The 16,873-nt window shown below is 40.0% G+C and overlaps 1 protein-coding gene across 1 annotated transcript in view; it reads right to left on the bottom strand.

The window, feature by feature from the left end:
- LOC136432210 (angiopoietin-related protein 7-like) overlaps window positions 1-16,873 on the bottom strand; it is a 67,849-nt gene that overhangs the window by 35,281 nt on the left and 15,695 nt on the right. The window lies entirely within an intron of this gene.

Genomic DNA, 16,873 nt, shown 5'->3' with positions numbered 1-16,873 from the left:
TTGAAAGAAGAAAACGCCAAAATAGAGTTATACCTGAAAGAGCTTACCCCTTGACATTTACGTAAGAAACAAAATATCATTTCCAAGGGCTAGATATTTCTAGAACGTTTCTATCAAACTCATTACTGGAGGATGAAATACCCCTTTTTTGCTTGATTAAGTGGGTAATCGTTGCAAGTACTTACATCTACTTGGCTACAGTAATAGGGGGAAATGCAATATAGGGAACATAAAATGCAGCAATGCAATCACAGCAAGCCTTGACCCGTGTGCCCTAACCAGCACCTAAGGTGGGCATCAAGACATTCTGTCTACAACCTTATTGCCAACTATCACGACATGATATGCAAATTCTGCAGTGAACGTCAGCTTTACTGCTCGGTGATTACTATTTACGTCTTTTTTCATCCATTGGGATAAATGCGAATGATTTTCATTGGATGTCCCTGTAGCTCAGCTGATACCAGCATCACAGTTCAAGAGTACTTGGTTCTAATTAGTTGGTCACTGAGATACCCTGGTTCAAATGATGAGAAGGACATCTCGGTTGGCGCTGCACCCGTTTTTCGGAAGGGACGTACAATGGGGATCCGGTGTTCGAGGAGGTGCCTCGAGCACGTTAAAGGGGAAGGACTATAGCAGCTCCTCCCTGTAAAAACATACCCTGCTACTAAAACAGCAAGGAAACTTGCTTCCCTATATGACACAATGCACAATAGGATGAACACAAAACAAAAACAATCTGCCTCCCTGTTCAGTTTGAAATCAAAAACCGTTTTTGGTGATTACCTAGCTCAAAAGTGCAATTTTTTGTTCTAAATATAGTTTAAGTACTTTTGTTACGAGACTGAAACTGGCTGTGATAGCGTCTTGGCTAATACTGTAAGTCTTGAAATGTTCACTGTATTTTTTTTCCGTGGTGACCTCTAATAAGTACCGCAAGATCATGACACTGCGAATATAGTTACTAGTATGTATTTCTACTGTACTACAGAATTGTTTCAACCGCGAACTAAAAAACACTGCGAAAACCACATTTTCTCTTCTGCCGCAAAATTAAGTCCCGCGAAAATAATGGAACCTACGGTATGTCCGCGATAGCCATGTGATGTATTGTGGTTAGATTAATTGTGACAAGCTCTGTCCCAAATCTATTTTCTTCGGTTTACGCACATGCAAAATTAAGGGGTCGGAGAATTTGGGTACACCAGGGACTCATCGTGCATTCATTCTGAATATTGTATTAAAGAACAATCAAGGTGGGAAAAAGTATGGTATGCATTGTTTATTATCTCAATAAAGGGGTCTAGCACGTGCTCTGTAAAATTGATCTAGATACATACTTAGGAATGATCTGATTTTATTCCTAACTCGGTAGCGGATAAAATTGCAAAACAGCTATATAGATAGTTGGCTAGAAAGTCAGATACATGTAGACAAATAGCGACGTGTCTAGCGAGATAGAAATTATAGATGGATAAATAAATGAATAAATAAATAAATAGATAGATACAAATTAAAGATGGATATTAAGATATTATTATAAATATATAAATAAATTAATAGAAATATGAATAGATTGTAAGATGTCATACAGTTATATGTCAACGTTTCAGTCTATACAGTGTTGTAATTTTTCAGGCTTTACTGATGCAACAACTGATAAAAATATGACCTTTTTGTTGTGAGAACATAAACACAATGGTCTCTAACATCAAAGGCGGCAATGTGGTCACATGGTTAGGATTGTTGACTTAAGATTCAAAGTTTCCTGGTTTGAGTCCCTAACGGGTGTCAATCTTGTATACGTATCTTTGAGAAAAATACTTTACACCTCACTTGTCTACGTGAATATGATGCTTGGTGAGCTTCTGCTTCTGTTAGGGACGTCCTTACGGATGGTACATAGAGCCGGTGGTTCCGTGTTTAAACACACACTCACTCACACACACACACACACACACACACGCACACACACACACACACACACACTCATACAAACACACACGGACACACACACACACACTCACAGACACACACACACACACATACACACACACAACACACACACACACACACACACACACACACACACACACACACACACACATTGAAAACGTTTTAAAGATCCCATCACACTTATCGAAAACAGTAGGGGTCCATCTCGGTGTGAGTGGATCAAACCTTACAGCCCAGTCGTTCACAGCATGTACCTACTGTACAAATATGGTGTGTTTATGAGAGACATGGTTTATTACTTAATATAAAAAAAAACCTCGCAGCACAGGTGCTGAATTGCGGCTTTTGTACACAATATCAGGACTTTACAAAACATTACGAATTAAAAATTCATCATTCTTATTCGTTATATAACTACATAGCAATGGAGTCTGAGATTGCACGAAGTCTGTTGGAACATTATCATTTCTTGGCATTCAACAAATGAACACAATATGGTAGTGTATTGTTCAGCATACGTCGTGTACGGCACTTAAACTGAGTCAGATTGGTATTGTTTCTAAGTGTTCTATTGTGGACATTCCCCCTCCGTGATGGCAGCCAAGCACGATATTTGTCACTGCTTGTGAGAGATCGGGCAAATTTTAGACACAGTTCGTCACGTCTGGCATCAAGTCTAGAAAGGCCAGTGATATGCAGAGCCGTGTGGTAACAGTCGTATTTGGGGCCAAGTATTACTCTTATCGATCTTTTCTGCACTCGCCTCTAAATTCGTTGACAGATCTCTGGTCAGTCCAGGGTGCCATATCACGCACGCATACTCAAGAACATGCTGCACGAAACCAATGTAGATAAGTATAAGATCACTAGTGTCCAGCCCGTTTTTCTTCAGAATTCTCAGCACATAAAGTCTCTTGCTCCCTTTCCCGACGATCATGGTGACGTGATCAGTCCATTTCAGGTTGTACTGGAGGATAAGTTGGGAGGGTCCAATTGTGATTACTGGCGGTGGGGCGGGTTTCTTGCCTAAAGGCAGTTTACCGGTCATGCAAAGCAAACAAACAAAACAGCGTGCCGACACATCAAAACAAAAGCGAAGCAGATCAATGGATGTATGCTAGATATCTTTGTTGCGCCTTTTACATAAAAACTTCATTTTTGGTGACAAGGTCAATTGCATTTAATTGACACACAATTTTTTTTTCGATTTGACTTATGAGATTTGAAAACGTTGTAGAATTGTTAACCTCATTTCTACAGAAAATAGAAGAAAAAAATGTATAAAACTGAACCACCAACCCAGGTCTTCGATTCCCTATACAGATATGTTACATGTTGACACTCATGATGGCGTCCTAATCTAAAAAGAAACCCCACTGACCATAACTTGTTCTGTACCGTGATTGGAAGAACAGCATTATGTTTTTCTAGGCCTTACCGAAATGTAACGTTACTGTTGTAACTGAAATCTACGTGCGTAGGGCCCTGTCACATTTGTGCGTATATTCAAGTGCGCGTGAGTTGCGCATTAACATTTTTTTGGTTTGAGTAAGGTTTGCGAGGGAAGTTGTTTTCTACTTCGATCCACCCTAGTGCAGCCTGGTTATCGAACCCAAAAAAATCACTTATTTGGCTGCAAACTTAACCTAAACCAAAAACATGCTAATACGCAACCCATGCGGACTTGTATATACGCACAAGTGTGACAGGGGCTTCATACTTAGAATATTATACAATATGTACAAGTATGACTGAATAGGCAACAAAACAAACAAAGAATGCAAAGATTTGTTTTCTTTAATTATGAAATACGTTGAAAGCTCTATCAAATTTTCACGTCGCAGCAAGGTCGCCGCCCTTGTGGAATGGGGGGTGGGGGGTAACGCGTTGTCCATACCCAACCCATTCTAGAATCCATGGAACTTATACTGGTATATTCATATTCATTACCACCGATACAAACATACAGCACTGCATGTGGATAAACAAATGACACGGGATAAAGATATTTCACGGAGATATGAGGTCTCCGAACTCTTGTTTCCCTTGATAGCTGGCAGTCACGACTTTCTCCAGTTTACTTTTGTGGATTGAATATTTGATTCTAAAGCCCAGACCGAGTACAAATAGTCAAGCTAAAGGATTATGCCTTTATGAGATGCCTAGTCCAACCAGAAATCGGATAAGCTACGATCAGATAGGTTTGTGAAAATGGTACATGTCCTCGTGTGCCGACAAATCCTTCAAACTAGGTCCAATTAACCCCTGTGTCACCCCATGAGAGGGTACGCTGATCTCAAGTACTAGTCAAATAGAGGCAGGAGTTGCTTTAATGGGGCGTGTCATCTAGTCCGCATCGATTTTTGTCCGAATGCTCAGAAGGAAGATGTCAAATATGACTGAGAACCCCTCACTGGATTACCTCAATACATTACCTGATGAGGTAACATAGCTAAGTCCACTTTAAGGAATGCAAGGTCCGTCCGTAAATAATGATTTTGTTTCTAGCTTTAGTAGATTATGCTCTGGAACGATTTGAATCATCTCCTGATTGGTTCAATGCATTACCTGATGAGGTAAATATATTCAAGTCCACTTTATCTTTAAGGGAGGCAAGGCCCGTCGACTAATAATCGCAAATTTCATGCTTAAGTAGAATACGCTCTGCAGAAAATAGAGACATCCATTCAAAGATGCAACAACCATGAACGCAAGAAAACCCAGCGAGAATTGGTTTACTGTGAACAACGTTCAGACTCTTTCAGCGCCTAGTTGCACACAGGGCAGCAAATTTCCTTGCTGTTTCTGTAGCAGGGTATATTTTCACAGGGAGGGGTTACTTGCCCTACCCCTTTGACGTGCTCGAGGAACCTCCTCGAACCCCAATTTTACGTCCCTACCGAAAGACGATTGCAGCTCTAACCGAGATATCCTATCCATGATAGCCTTATCTTATGCACCGGGATCTCCCAGTCCAAAAGCGGAAATTGAATTTACTATTGTATAGTAATTGCATTGCTGCATATAGTGTTCTCTTACCGATGTTGGCCCAATAATATGATATTCTAATTATATGTTTTACTCTAACCGGGTCTAAATACACGAAAATGGCAAGTTTTATGTTCGCCTGACGGTGATGAATCTGTTTGGCTGCTATAGCACGCCTGTGCATCCACCCGTTAGCATGATTATTTCGTCATCTGCTTTATAACGTGCACAAATCATTCGACGATTCACCGCTTCCTGTCGACTTGTATTGCTGACAAGCCATTCCTCCGTCACCACAGCCATTTGAGGGGGTAATGGACCGGCTAGCTGCGGTGCAGGCACGGCCCCCTTATAGTCTATCATGCAAGGGGTCCGATTGTGAGCCCATTTAAAGATGTGGCCCAGCTTATACATTGCTGTATACCCTTTCTACAAGGACGACGACCGTTAAAGCGGGTATATCACTGGACTGCGACATGTTGGCGACCTTGCTGCGACCTAAATTGGATTTGAGTTACGCATGCCCTTGACTTCATAATGGGAATATCATGCAAAACGCTCAACTCAAGGCTTAGGAAAACAAATGTTGTGTTTTGGAAAAAAAAAAAAAAATTAGCCGAGCTGATGCAAAATTGCATTAGGACACTGGTATTTTCAGCATCCTATTTCATTTGTACAGATATATACAAGTACAATTGAATTGAACAAAGCAGTACAATGTTAATACTACACAATATTCTAACAACAAGTGTTCAAAGCTTCGATATTTTAACCCTATCCAGACTGGGCTTTTTTGGGATATCTGGGACTGGGCTCCCCCCCCTCATAACTTCTGAACGGTATGACGTATCCTTCCCAAATTTGCAGGGAGTGATGTTCATGTGAAGTTTTATAATTCCTAGAATTTTGGTGACGTTATGACGTAATATGACGTAACTATGACGTCATTGAAGTGATTTTATTGGCTAAATAGGGAATTTCCGTAATATCTTAAGGTATTAAACAAAATAGTATGTATTGTTGACTTTAAGGTATACCAAGATATATTACGTAAATCATAACTACATCAGATGACGTCACGTGTTGTTGGCGACCCCTTGGGATCCGCCATCTTGGGTCGGCCATTTTGAAATTTTCAAAAATAATTTTTTTCCACTTATGACCCCCAAAAAACACTAAAAATGGACTAGAGACGTTAATCTAAATGTTTCTGTTAAAGAAAATGCCACGATTTTGAAGGCGAAAAAGCCTGTTGATACCTAAAATAGTGTAATGGTCCGCCATCTTGGATTTTGACCGATTACGTCATCAAGTTAGCATAAATTATGAATATTAAATCATTAAAGTTACATCTAATTACATATGATGCTATACATGTAGGAAAACTAGCGTGGTTGAACAAGAAAACCTAAGAAATATCATTGTTTTAAAAGAATCAGTGATTTTGGCATAAAATGCCTTTCAGAAACCCGTTGCCATGGCAACACGAAAAATGATAAACTGATACATTGACCATAATATTGTTGCCAACTAAATTTTAGGAAAAGTCACCAAGTTTGGTAGTCCTAGCGTATGTCGTTCGGCAGTTATACGATGTAAAAGTTGGCGCGGGCACTTTTAGCCCCCCCCCCCCAGTCTGGATAGGGTTTACAGGGTGTAGTCCGTAGTGAAATTTGCAATACTATTGGGAATTCTTTTTTGAATTTCACCACTCAGATGTCAAAAATGCTATGTTCCTTGCAGCGCTAACCCTAACCCCCCTCCCCCCTCCCACAAACACAGGGAAAAGGGTAGGTAGATTATTGCTAGATTCGGTCGAGTAACCGGAAATACGACATGTTATTCTGAGCCTAAGAGTCGCATTGGTCGCTAGCAAAAAGCTCAAGGCTCTAAATGTTAGTTCTAAGAAATCTGGTCGGTAAAACCCTTGTGCATGTGCAGGTGGTGGATGAACCTTTCTTATTTCGGCAGAAAAAGCTAATGTTTACAGAGGACCCGGCGGACTACACTTCCCTGCAAAACCTTCCGGAAGAATATTGCACATCGCTGTGCTCCCTTTAGGTTATCAGTCTGACATGGACTTCCCTGTCTCACATTCACACCCAGCCACCCGACCATTTCCCAACCAATGTCGGCGCTGAATTGGGGAGTCGTCCGGAATCCATCCTATTCTAGCTCCAGTTCTCTGCTCTAAACACATCCAAACAGAATATTGCCTTCGCTTTTTTCTCTTCCTCGAAATTTATATATTTGTATATATTGGCTGCTAGACCGTGCATCATATTCCAATTGTGAAATCAACTGTCACACAAATCCACTATTTGGTCCTTCAATGGTCGCTCCGCGATCGCCTCTTTGGAAAGGGGCTTATTGAGTCTCAAGTAGTTTGTAAAACTAGGTTTCATTGTTTGTTAGTTACTTTAGTTTCAAGGTCGTATGAAGCAATAATATCAGACTGACTGTCAATAGTTGTCTCTGTGATAACATCAACCGGAAAACGGTAGTCTCGCATGATGTCATCTGGTATTCAACGCGGATACGAGAAGCGCCCAGCATTTACAGTTTATTGAATGTAAGGCGCCACCTTTTTAACTGTCAGAAAATTGGCCTTATCTTATGCATGAACACCACCTGGGGTTCTTTCTTTGTCAGGCAATAACGGCTCATGGTCCTTATTAGCATTTAAGGAAGGATGCAACCAGTAGATAGAGTTTAATAAGGCCACGTTGATGAGATTATACAGATGACATCCGCACGTGTTCAATTTACGTCCGTTTCCAAAAGAGAAAGGTCTTTGACTATGCTGTAAATCGTACAAGGAAGTTGTAAAATGAGCAAATGTTTGCTGTTAGTTGCAAAACAAAAATATTCGAAAACGGATACTAATGTCGTAGAATGCCAAAGTCAATTCCAAAGTCAATGTCAAAAACGTTGATGTGAAAGAACACGAAATGAAGAATCTATTGTTTGGTATACTTTCTGTGTTAAATCATTTGTTCAACCTTCCTGGCCACTTATTTCAGAATGGAGGCAACTTCTTTTTCTTGCCAGAATTTCTGTTCGCACGCTCGCATCAGCTTTAGGTTTTCCAGAAAACGTCTTCCATATAATCGTATCAACATGGCCTTACATATAACTCTGGAGCCAAGCCATTCAGACATTTCTTAGCGGTTTATTCATACCTGGCTGTTGAGGGAAAACGTTTAAATAATTTAGATCATGTAAGAAGCCCATTTAATTGACTTCTACCTCATTACCATGTCTCTATAGACTATTAGGAGGCATCTGGTAGAGGTATATGAGAGTAACTTACAACCTTACGTTTACACAGAGTGCCTTCGGGACTTCTGTTTTGCTAGCGATCACCGTGTTAGAATACAGGTGTATAATATAGGCGGATATGAGATTTTCGTTGAGTATGGTGGGATCGGTATGATTTAATGGCTCAATCTGTTATCTGTGTCTGGATCGGAAGTCGGCCACCATTTTGCATTAAGTTTCATTTAGGATTCCACCAGTCGGCGATCGCGCTGCGATCCCACCGCGACCTAAATCGGATTTGTGTTAAGAGTGATTAGAAAAAATAAATACACAAAGCTTAAAAAAAAAACAAATCTACAAAATTTGTTGATCGCCCTCTCAAATCCTATAGATCACAGTGAGGTCGCAGCGAGGTCACCGCCCTAGCGGGTGTTACAATGACACCGTAAGGAAGTCTAAAGCAGCCGAACAAAATTCATTACACAAATTAGAAAGGCACGTAGAGTTACTCAAACAGGATATATAGCCACATGTCCATGCTTATCGTTGTGTTTATTATGCGTGGCAATTGCATTGGTCTTTGCCTGCTTTGCCCCAGACAACAGTAGCTACCAGGCATGACCGACATATGAGCAACATGTGGACTGTTATTTAGATATAAACAACACGGGACCAACAGTTTGGGTGTGTTTAACGTTGTTTAGCACAGGGCATTGTACCTAGCAAGGTCAGAACAGACGTAGATTCAAGAATTGCATCGATTGCAACCCCGGGTTGTACTCTTCAGTGCCCTATTAAACCAGGGACAGTGGCTGCTAAGCTTAGGCAAGCTGCTATAGGCATAGAAAAAAGCCCGTATTGCTAGATATCCTATACCAAAGAGGCATATAGCCCCCCCTCCCCCCATTTTCCCATAAATAATTCAGGCTCAGAAAGCAGGCCGTGTTCATAGGTGATATTAACATATTTGGTGAGATCGAGCAAGGGCGGCAACAACTTGATCGTCGTACCAAACGGTGCTAGGAGAAATGCCATGTAGCTGAGACACATTCTCCTCACGTACCTTCAAAGGTTCTTGCCGCGTGTCTTAATCTTCCAAGTTTCCCCAGTTTCTAGACATTCGGACCGTGCAAGAATTCCAGTCGAGCGCGCGGCGGTTGGCCGATATTGTTGTGGTTCAAACCACCTAATCGAAGCCTACATCCTGTCGAGGTCGTCTCTCTTCCGTCACGCTAGGTGACGACTGCCGCCCTCCGACCTTACTCTAACCCTTTACGCTTCTACTCGCCGTCTGTTGACGATCTTAGAGAGTGGAACTAGTCTCCTAGGATATAAATACCAGCGCGTGCGCGTGTGTGTGTGATATCGCTCCAAGGAGAGAAAGCGAAAAATAATGACTATCTAATCCTATGATAATACGGGTCTTACGTCTAGGCAGCAAATCCGGAACTTCAACTGAATACCAGTATCTGATGTACCGGCATCTAGGTGAGGATAATTAAGACTCTAATCCAAGAGGCTTACTGTGGGAATGGCTTCTTCTTTGTTTTCTTAACACGTTATAAATACGCTTATCACACAGAGATGTAGACATAAACCTAACCGTAGTGTATGGAATGACCTGTTAAAGCATTATCTAGTGGAACAGTGTTTATTTTGGAAACAAAATGCACCAGTCGGATTGTTTGTTATCTGTGTAGTATTGTTCTGATAACTTATCCCCCCAAACAACGTACGCATTCTGTACATTGTTTGTACAATCCAGTACTTCAGGCGTATTTGATAACATGCAAGGAAAGTGCGTAACAATACATATGACTCGAGCAATTCTGTTAGAGTCTCTAAAAGATTAAGTAAGAGTAAGGGCCGTGCGTGTGTCTGGCAGTAGACTGTTCCATACATTTGGTCCACCGTATCCTATGGATCTTCTGAAGGTCTCTCGCTGAGGCTTTCGGACAACCAGTTGATTGCTTGCGCTTTGACTGGTTGTTCCTGTACTTAGATCTCAGGACATCTGGTCTCTGGGCCAAACACCATACAATTACTCCACATGTGATAGCCTTTTTCAACAAAAGTCTTTTTAGCAAATCTATATTTCATCGAAAAAATGTGCCACAGAAGTGTGTGTGTGTGTGTATGATTTTTTTTGCGCTTTGGGGCGTATAACCAGACAAATGTTGTTTTAGCGATGGTAGCCCGTCTGTGTTTGGTCATTAATCATTCTTCAGTTCAGCAGTTTGTTCCTTCTACGGGATCAAAGGTGCAAAACAGACCGTCACCCAACCAAATTATATATTCAATTAGCACAATTTGTCGTATCGATTCTTGGATCGACCACCGTCAGTTCAGGCTAGCTGAATTTAACCCTTCGCTTTTAGGTCAGACGTTGCGGACAACCCCAGGGCAAAGGCACTTCGATTTTCTTAAACCTGTCAGAAGAGTTTCTTAGACGCAAAGGACGTCTAAACAATCACACTCGTTCCGACAGTCATACACGTAGGCGTTGTACATCCATTATTGTCAAGAGCTGAGGTAGTATTAAAGCCGTACTTTCCATTAGTTCGGTACAGCCTTTCTTCTTCCGGTCCGCCCCTTATTCCTCCGGGGCGGAGGGATATCGATTTGATGTCCAACAACGATCACCGATTGGCGGGTTTAAAAAGTGACCGTTGAGACCTTCATGACGGGCATTTCTCTGGTGTCATCATTTCTATGCCGTCCCGGGGAGTTAATCGATACAGCCGTACCGGCTTATTGACAACCCGTAGTGCAACATGTCGATACGCACCCACCAAGAAAACGTGCGGTATAATTCTATCGTCAAAGGTATATCTGAAGGCCAGAACAATTGAGGCAATTATTGGATATTTGTGAAGAAAATTGAGGGATCAAATAGAGGCAACATAAGGTCGGCCAGACCTATTGCACCCACGAAAGCACACACCAGTTGAAGATAATTTTCCCACTGACATATCATTCACTACCAGATAATGAGGTACTGGGGAATCGATCTATTCACTTAAGGTATCATCGACAAGAGCAAAATGATCAGTCATCTTCTTCCAGGGTTAACTTAAGGGGGTCGATCTTAACATACAAGGCGAGGAAGTCACGCCATGAACGGTAGAGCCGTCGTCCCGCCACCGGAAAAACCAATATCCTATTCGGATTGACTGTCTGGAGAGGAAAAAATGTCCAACTTCTTTATTTGGTGAAAGGTAATCGTTAAAAAGTTCCTTAGACCGACCGCCGGCCCCTGAAAGACGTTATATATTTAACATTACAAAAGAGCGTTGCAATGACCAATAATCTGATGGACGTACCGAGTAGTGAGTATCTAATAACAGGTCATAAAAAAACTAGAAACAGTCATGCCTTCAAGTACTTGACTTATCAAAGTAAGATTGAGTGTTCAAAAATCCTATTTTCCTAGAACCACCGTAGAATGGAACTCGTTACCGTCAAGTACTGTGGAATGAGTCATCCTCATCAGACAGCTTTAAACAACGCATGCAGTTAGATAGGCAAAGGTTAGATGTGACAGGTCGTTATATACCCAGCTGTTGCCGCGCCGCGTGCGTGCGAAGCTGTTGTGTTACGTTGAAGGGCGGTTATACAGGCTATATATATATATAGCACGAATATACATGACTTGTCTTTTTGTTTCTTTCTCAATACACATATAAGCGGCTATATTATGGTATTTTTTCAGGACGGTTTTCATAAGAATGAAATAGTTTTCTGTTTGTAAACATTAACATGATGACACAACGCTACTATTTACAATTCAAAATGCCTTTCTTTTGAAGATATCATTAGATAATTAGTGAAAACGATGAAATTTTTGTGATTATTCTAAGGACTACATTTATATATATATATATATATATAGAGAGAGAGAGAGAGAGAGAGAGAGAGAGAGAGAAAGAGAGAGAGGGGGGGAGAGAGGGATGGATAGATATTGTTTTGTCTGTTTTAACATTAAAACTATTCTAGTATTTGTTTGTAGAATAAATGTCCACTTGGCGTAGTGAGCGTAGAGTCCTAAGCATAACTATCCAATTTGTCAAAAATTCGTATCTTCCTAGCATTATCGCAGATTGGAACTCGTTGGCACCAAGTGATAGAGGAGCATCCTCCTAGATAGCTTTAAACAACACATCAGCTAGATGTGCAAAGGTTAGATGTGACAGGTCGTTCAGTGTACTATAACCAGCTGCTGCTGCGCCGCGTGCCTACGAAGCCGGTGTGTTACGCCAAAAAGCGGTTATACTGTTTAATATACAGAATACAGATGCAGATCAGAGTTATCAACCTGTGTTAAAAAAGTCGTATTTTCAAAGAACTATCCAGACGGAGTTGCATAATGCACATACTTAATGATCTTACTTTAAACCATTTCATTTACGGCAGTACGATTGATTCAGATAAAAGAATAAATCAGTGCGTAAACTTACATAATTGCAGCAGGTGTGTGACAGCTTTTTGTATTTTGATCAGCTTTGCAACATTAATGTGAACACATTCACATCAATCAATGTTTTTGGAAAGACTATTAAGTCCGAAATTAATAAAACCAGCGATTGTATTAGTGTAGCAGCTTTTATTTATGTCATTTACCATTAGCCGGACTGACGTCTATGAGGGCCAACTATTAACTTAATTAAGTTAACTCTCTATAATGATAACTAGAGTTCCACGACCTCATACCTTCGCCAAATGATTTTAACCTTTTTGACTGACGTATCAGGAGTGTTTCTCATCAATTATAAATCATACCAGTTGATCTTCTTCACCCAAAAAACAAAAGTATGAGCTTAAAGAAGGTTATGCTAACAAAGTAACTTTTAACATGAATTATGCAAATGAGGTCCTCATTAGCATAATTTGATTCAACGATGTTCACATTCACATAACTTCCAAATGACACAAGTATGAAATTGGCATCATTTACCTGTATGGAACTATAGTAGTTTCTCATTAATTATGCAAATTAGGCCTACATTTGCATATTTTTTATCTATCAAAATTCCTCAGTAACAAATGTCACATATTTCAATAGTCATATCATGGAACACAGCGGGTTTTTAAAATTGTCTCATTAATTATGCAAATCAGAATCTGATTTTGCATAATTATCGTCCAATCAGACAAAGCATCACGTAAGCTATCTACATACCAAAAATCATTAACATCCATCTAGCCCATCTTGAGTTATAGTATTTTCTCATTAATTATGCAAATGAGGTCTTCATTTGCATAATTGATATCTATTAATATTTCTCTCTTCTTCAGTTACATATGTCACATGTTTGAGAGTCCTAACATGGAATTTGGCGGCTGTATAAACTTTCCTCATTAATTATGCAAATTAGATAATGATTTACATAATAAGTATCTAATCATGTACATCATCACTCAAGCTATCTACTTACCAAAATTCATGACCATCCATCAAGCCCTTCTTGAGTTATTCCCTTTCAAAGTCTGAACCAAAACCTGCTCCTGCAGTTCCAAAAAAGCCGCTAGGGGGCCCAAACCCGTACCACTTACTCTCTGCCTAAAGAGCTATCTACCACTCAAAAATCAGTTTCATAGCATGTCCAGAACACGAGATATCAAAACAGGAAGTTCCGCTGCAGTACCGTTACAAGCCGCTAGGGGACCCAAAATCTAATCATTTCCTAGTCTCATCAAGAGCTACCCACCTACCAAATATCAAGACAATCCATCCAAGCCTTCTCGAGTTATGTTGTACGTTACAAACACACAAACACACACACAAACGCTACCCTCTGCATAACCTTCTCGGCGAAGGTAATTATTGCAGTTATACAAACAAATGTAATATCACTATGCAAAAGGCTTAGTGGTCGTGGATGCCTCTCAGTCGGAAAACGTTTAATTTTGCTTATTTTTTAGTTGTGACCCCTTATTACGATATAGATAATCATACTTCAGACACATGGTTGAGCAGTGAGACTAATAAAAAAATACGAAGTTTTAAATCAATTTGTTTGATCGACTTTCGAGGCGGCATGTAGGCCATAAAATGACATAATGATAACATAAGCGGATCCAATGAATATACATGTTATTGATGTGTTTTGAAATTGATATAAATTGTCGTTATAAAATTGTCGTAACCATTTGTCTTTGATAGAGCATTTGTCTTTTTTGCTGCACGCACTCAATTAGACAGTAACATATGCATTATCGATTTTCGTCTTCATTGTTACATTCATCAAATAGAAAAGTTTAAATTTGCGACTGCGAAAACCTGCCCTTTCCTATAGCTAGTAAGTCGGATATACAACATTCTGAACAGGGTATCATGAGTTCTGCCTGCACGGTTACTTTAGATTGCTTAAGGTTGCCATGCGTGGCCACTTTGCTGTGCAGAGTATCGCCATGGGTTCCCCAAGGTGGTATCCTAGAACCATTACATGTACAATTAGTTTTCAAAGGGTTTGTGCCACTAATGACACTAAAATACAACAGTTCCTGATTACAGTCAACCATATACCATCATAAGTATCCTTCAATGAACATAGATGTATGAAATATTCGCCGTTATGATGCTGGTGAACATTGAACCTTACAAATCATACTTCCAGGTCTTGATTCCTGCCTTCAGTTAATCAAGTTACTAGTAGATGGCGCCCGTGACGTCACAGTGTACAGGACATTCGGTTTTTGGAGCCTCGTACCGCAGCTCACGACAAAGTTTCTATCATTTTGAGACGCAAACAGTAAAAAAAATAATAATCATGACTTTATACAATTGTAAGTTATCATAATTTTTGTTCAGTTTACTTCTCAAACGTATTTTGCGGTGCCAGCAACAATGTTCACTGTGACGGAATTCAACAGAAATGTGTATATTATGTATAACCTTCTATGCTCCTTGAAGAATTATTATCATAGTTGAATGTCATTAGGATTTGTAATGATTGAAGACACAAGACACGTGCACCATATTTTCTGGGGTTGTATCTGTATAGCCGGTACGATCCCCTTTGCGTAACACACCGTCACCGGCTTCACAGGCACGCGGCTTGTTATACTACACTAAAAAACCTGCCAAACCTGGCCTTTGCGCATCTAGCTTCAAGCATTGTTTAAAGCTATCAAATGAGGATACCCCTACTGTACTTAATGGCAATGAGTTCCAATCTACAGTAGTCCTAGTAAGGAAAAGCGAATTTTGTGCATCACGATGAATACGCGAAACAACTGTTAGCACCGCAAAGGAAAAAGAACGAATTACTTGATGACAGGTAACAGGATAACAGAATGGAGAGTCACGTCTCGTTTACCTGGCGGTACCGGTACTATGTCTCTTCTTCTTTGTCAGTGTTATACAACGGGGAAATGTTCATTCAGCAAGGCAATCTTCACGAGAGGGTCCTCCTCGATGTTCGCATTTCATTTGTATTTCTTGCTTTCAATACAATTTCCTTGGCGTATTCCGATCATAGGATGCACAGTAAGTAGGTACACCAAGGTCCTCGACGCAGAAAAGCAAAAGATATGGCAACCTCCATAGAAAAATGACGTATCTCCCTTGATCTGCAAAAATTTGTGTTGAAATTGGTTGAAAATTATTGCTCAATATGATGTACCACTAGAAATATAACAAATTACCATAAAGCCAGATGAAGTCGACCAATCAGAAGTCTCCATTTCACATCGGTGACCACACCCATAACGTCACACAGTGCCAAAAATGGTGAATAAAGAATCTGAAGTGGTCAATTATTACAATAAATGACCCGTTCGTGTGTTCCACTATGTTATAGGAAATGACTATTTTTTAAACATCGATTGCACGTTTCTTTCTACAAAAAATGTTAAAAGCCTAAAACTTCTGTAACTACAGGACAAAATAGAATAGATCATTTCAAGACAAGTCAAATTTAAGGGGAAAGAAAGAACACAGTATTCTTCACACCCCGCTATTAGTAGAACCGCCCACATCCCTATATGTCGAAATGATGTTGACCAATCAGAAGGACATGTACAAGTGACATTGACCAATCAGGCAGGGCCCAGCAGGGAGGAATGATAATGAATAGAATAGAATAGAATAGAGTGGGTAAGATTAGAGAACGATTTGACATGCCAAGATTGCTGTGTTGCAAAATATTGTCTGTGGAAGTTTGGGTTTCAAAATGAAATAAATAATCTACCACGGTGACAAATGTAATTTTTTCTAAATTTCCAATTCCTTAGTGAATGTAGGAGAATAAGGCCTGGGCATTTGCTATAACAATTTTCGTTCACAACTCACTCGGTAATTTTAATCAGTGGTTATAGTAAATGACACCATATACACCTCGGGGTCATTAACTCTTAATGCCTCACTTAATTCTATAGATCTAAAGCTTTATTATTCTTTCTCATGTTTTGCCTATTTACTTGAGATTTGTCGAAAGTTAACGTTGATAGGGACAAACGCAAATGTACATATGATCACTGATAACAAATCACGCAAAGCTAATTTCGAACTTATTAAACATACAAGGATTGCATAGTAATAATTAAGATAGAATGAAAGTTATTTTTCTTCCTCAGACACAAATAAATGGACAGTGCAAAGTACCGACGGACCAAAGTTGTATGCCACATATATCCTCACCGCCACTTATACAGCACGGTAAAA

Source organism: Branchiostoma lanceolatum, chromosome 4 (assembly GCF_035083965.1).
Source record: "Branchiostoma lanceolatum isolate klBraLanc5 chromosome 4, klBraLanc5.hap2, whole genome shotgun sequence".
Lineage (NCBI taxonomy): Eukaryota > Metazoa > Chordata > Leptocardii > Amphioxiformes > Branchiostomatidae > Branchiostoma > Branchiostoma lanceolatum.
Note: the sequence above shows the minus strand (reverse complement) of the source record. Positions and strands in the feature narration are given on the sequence as shown.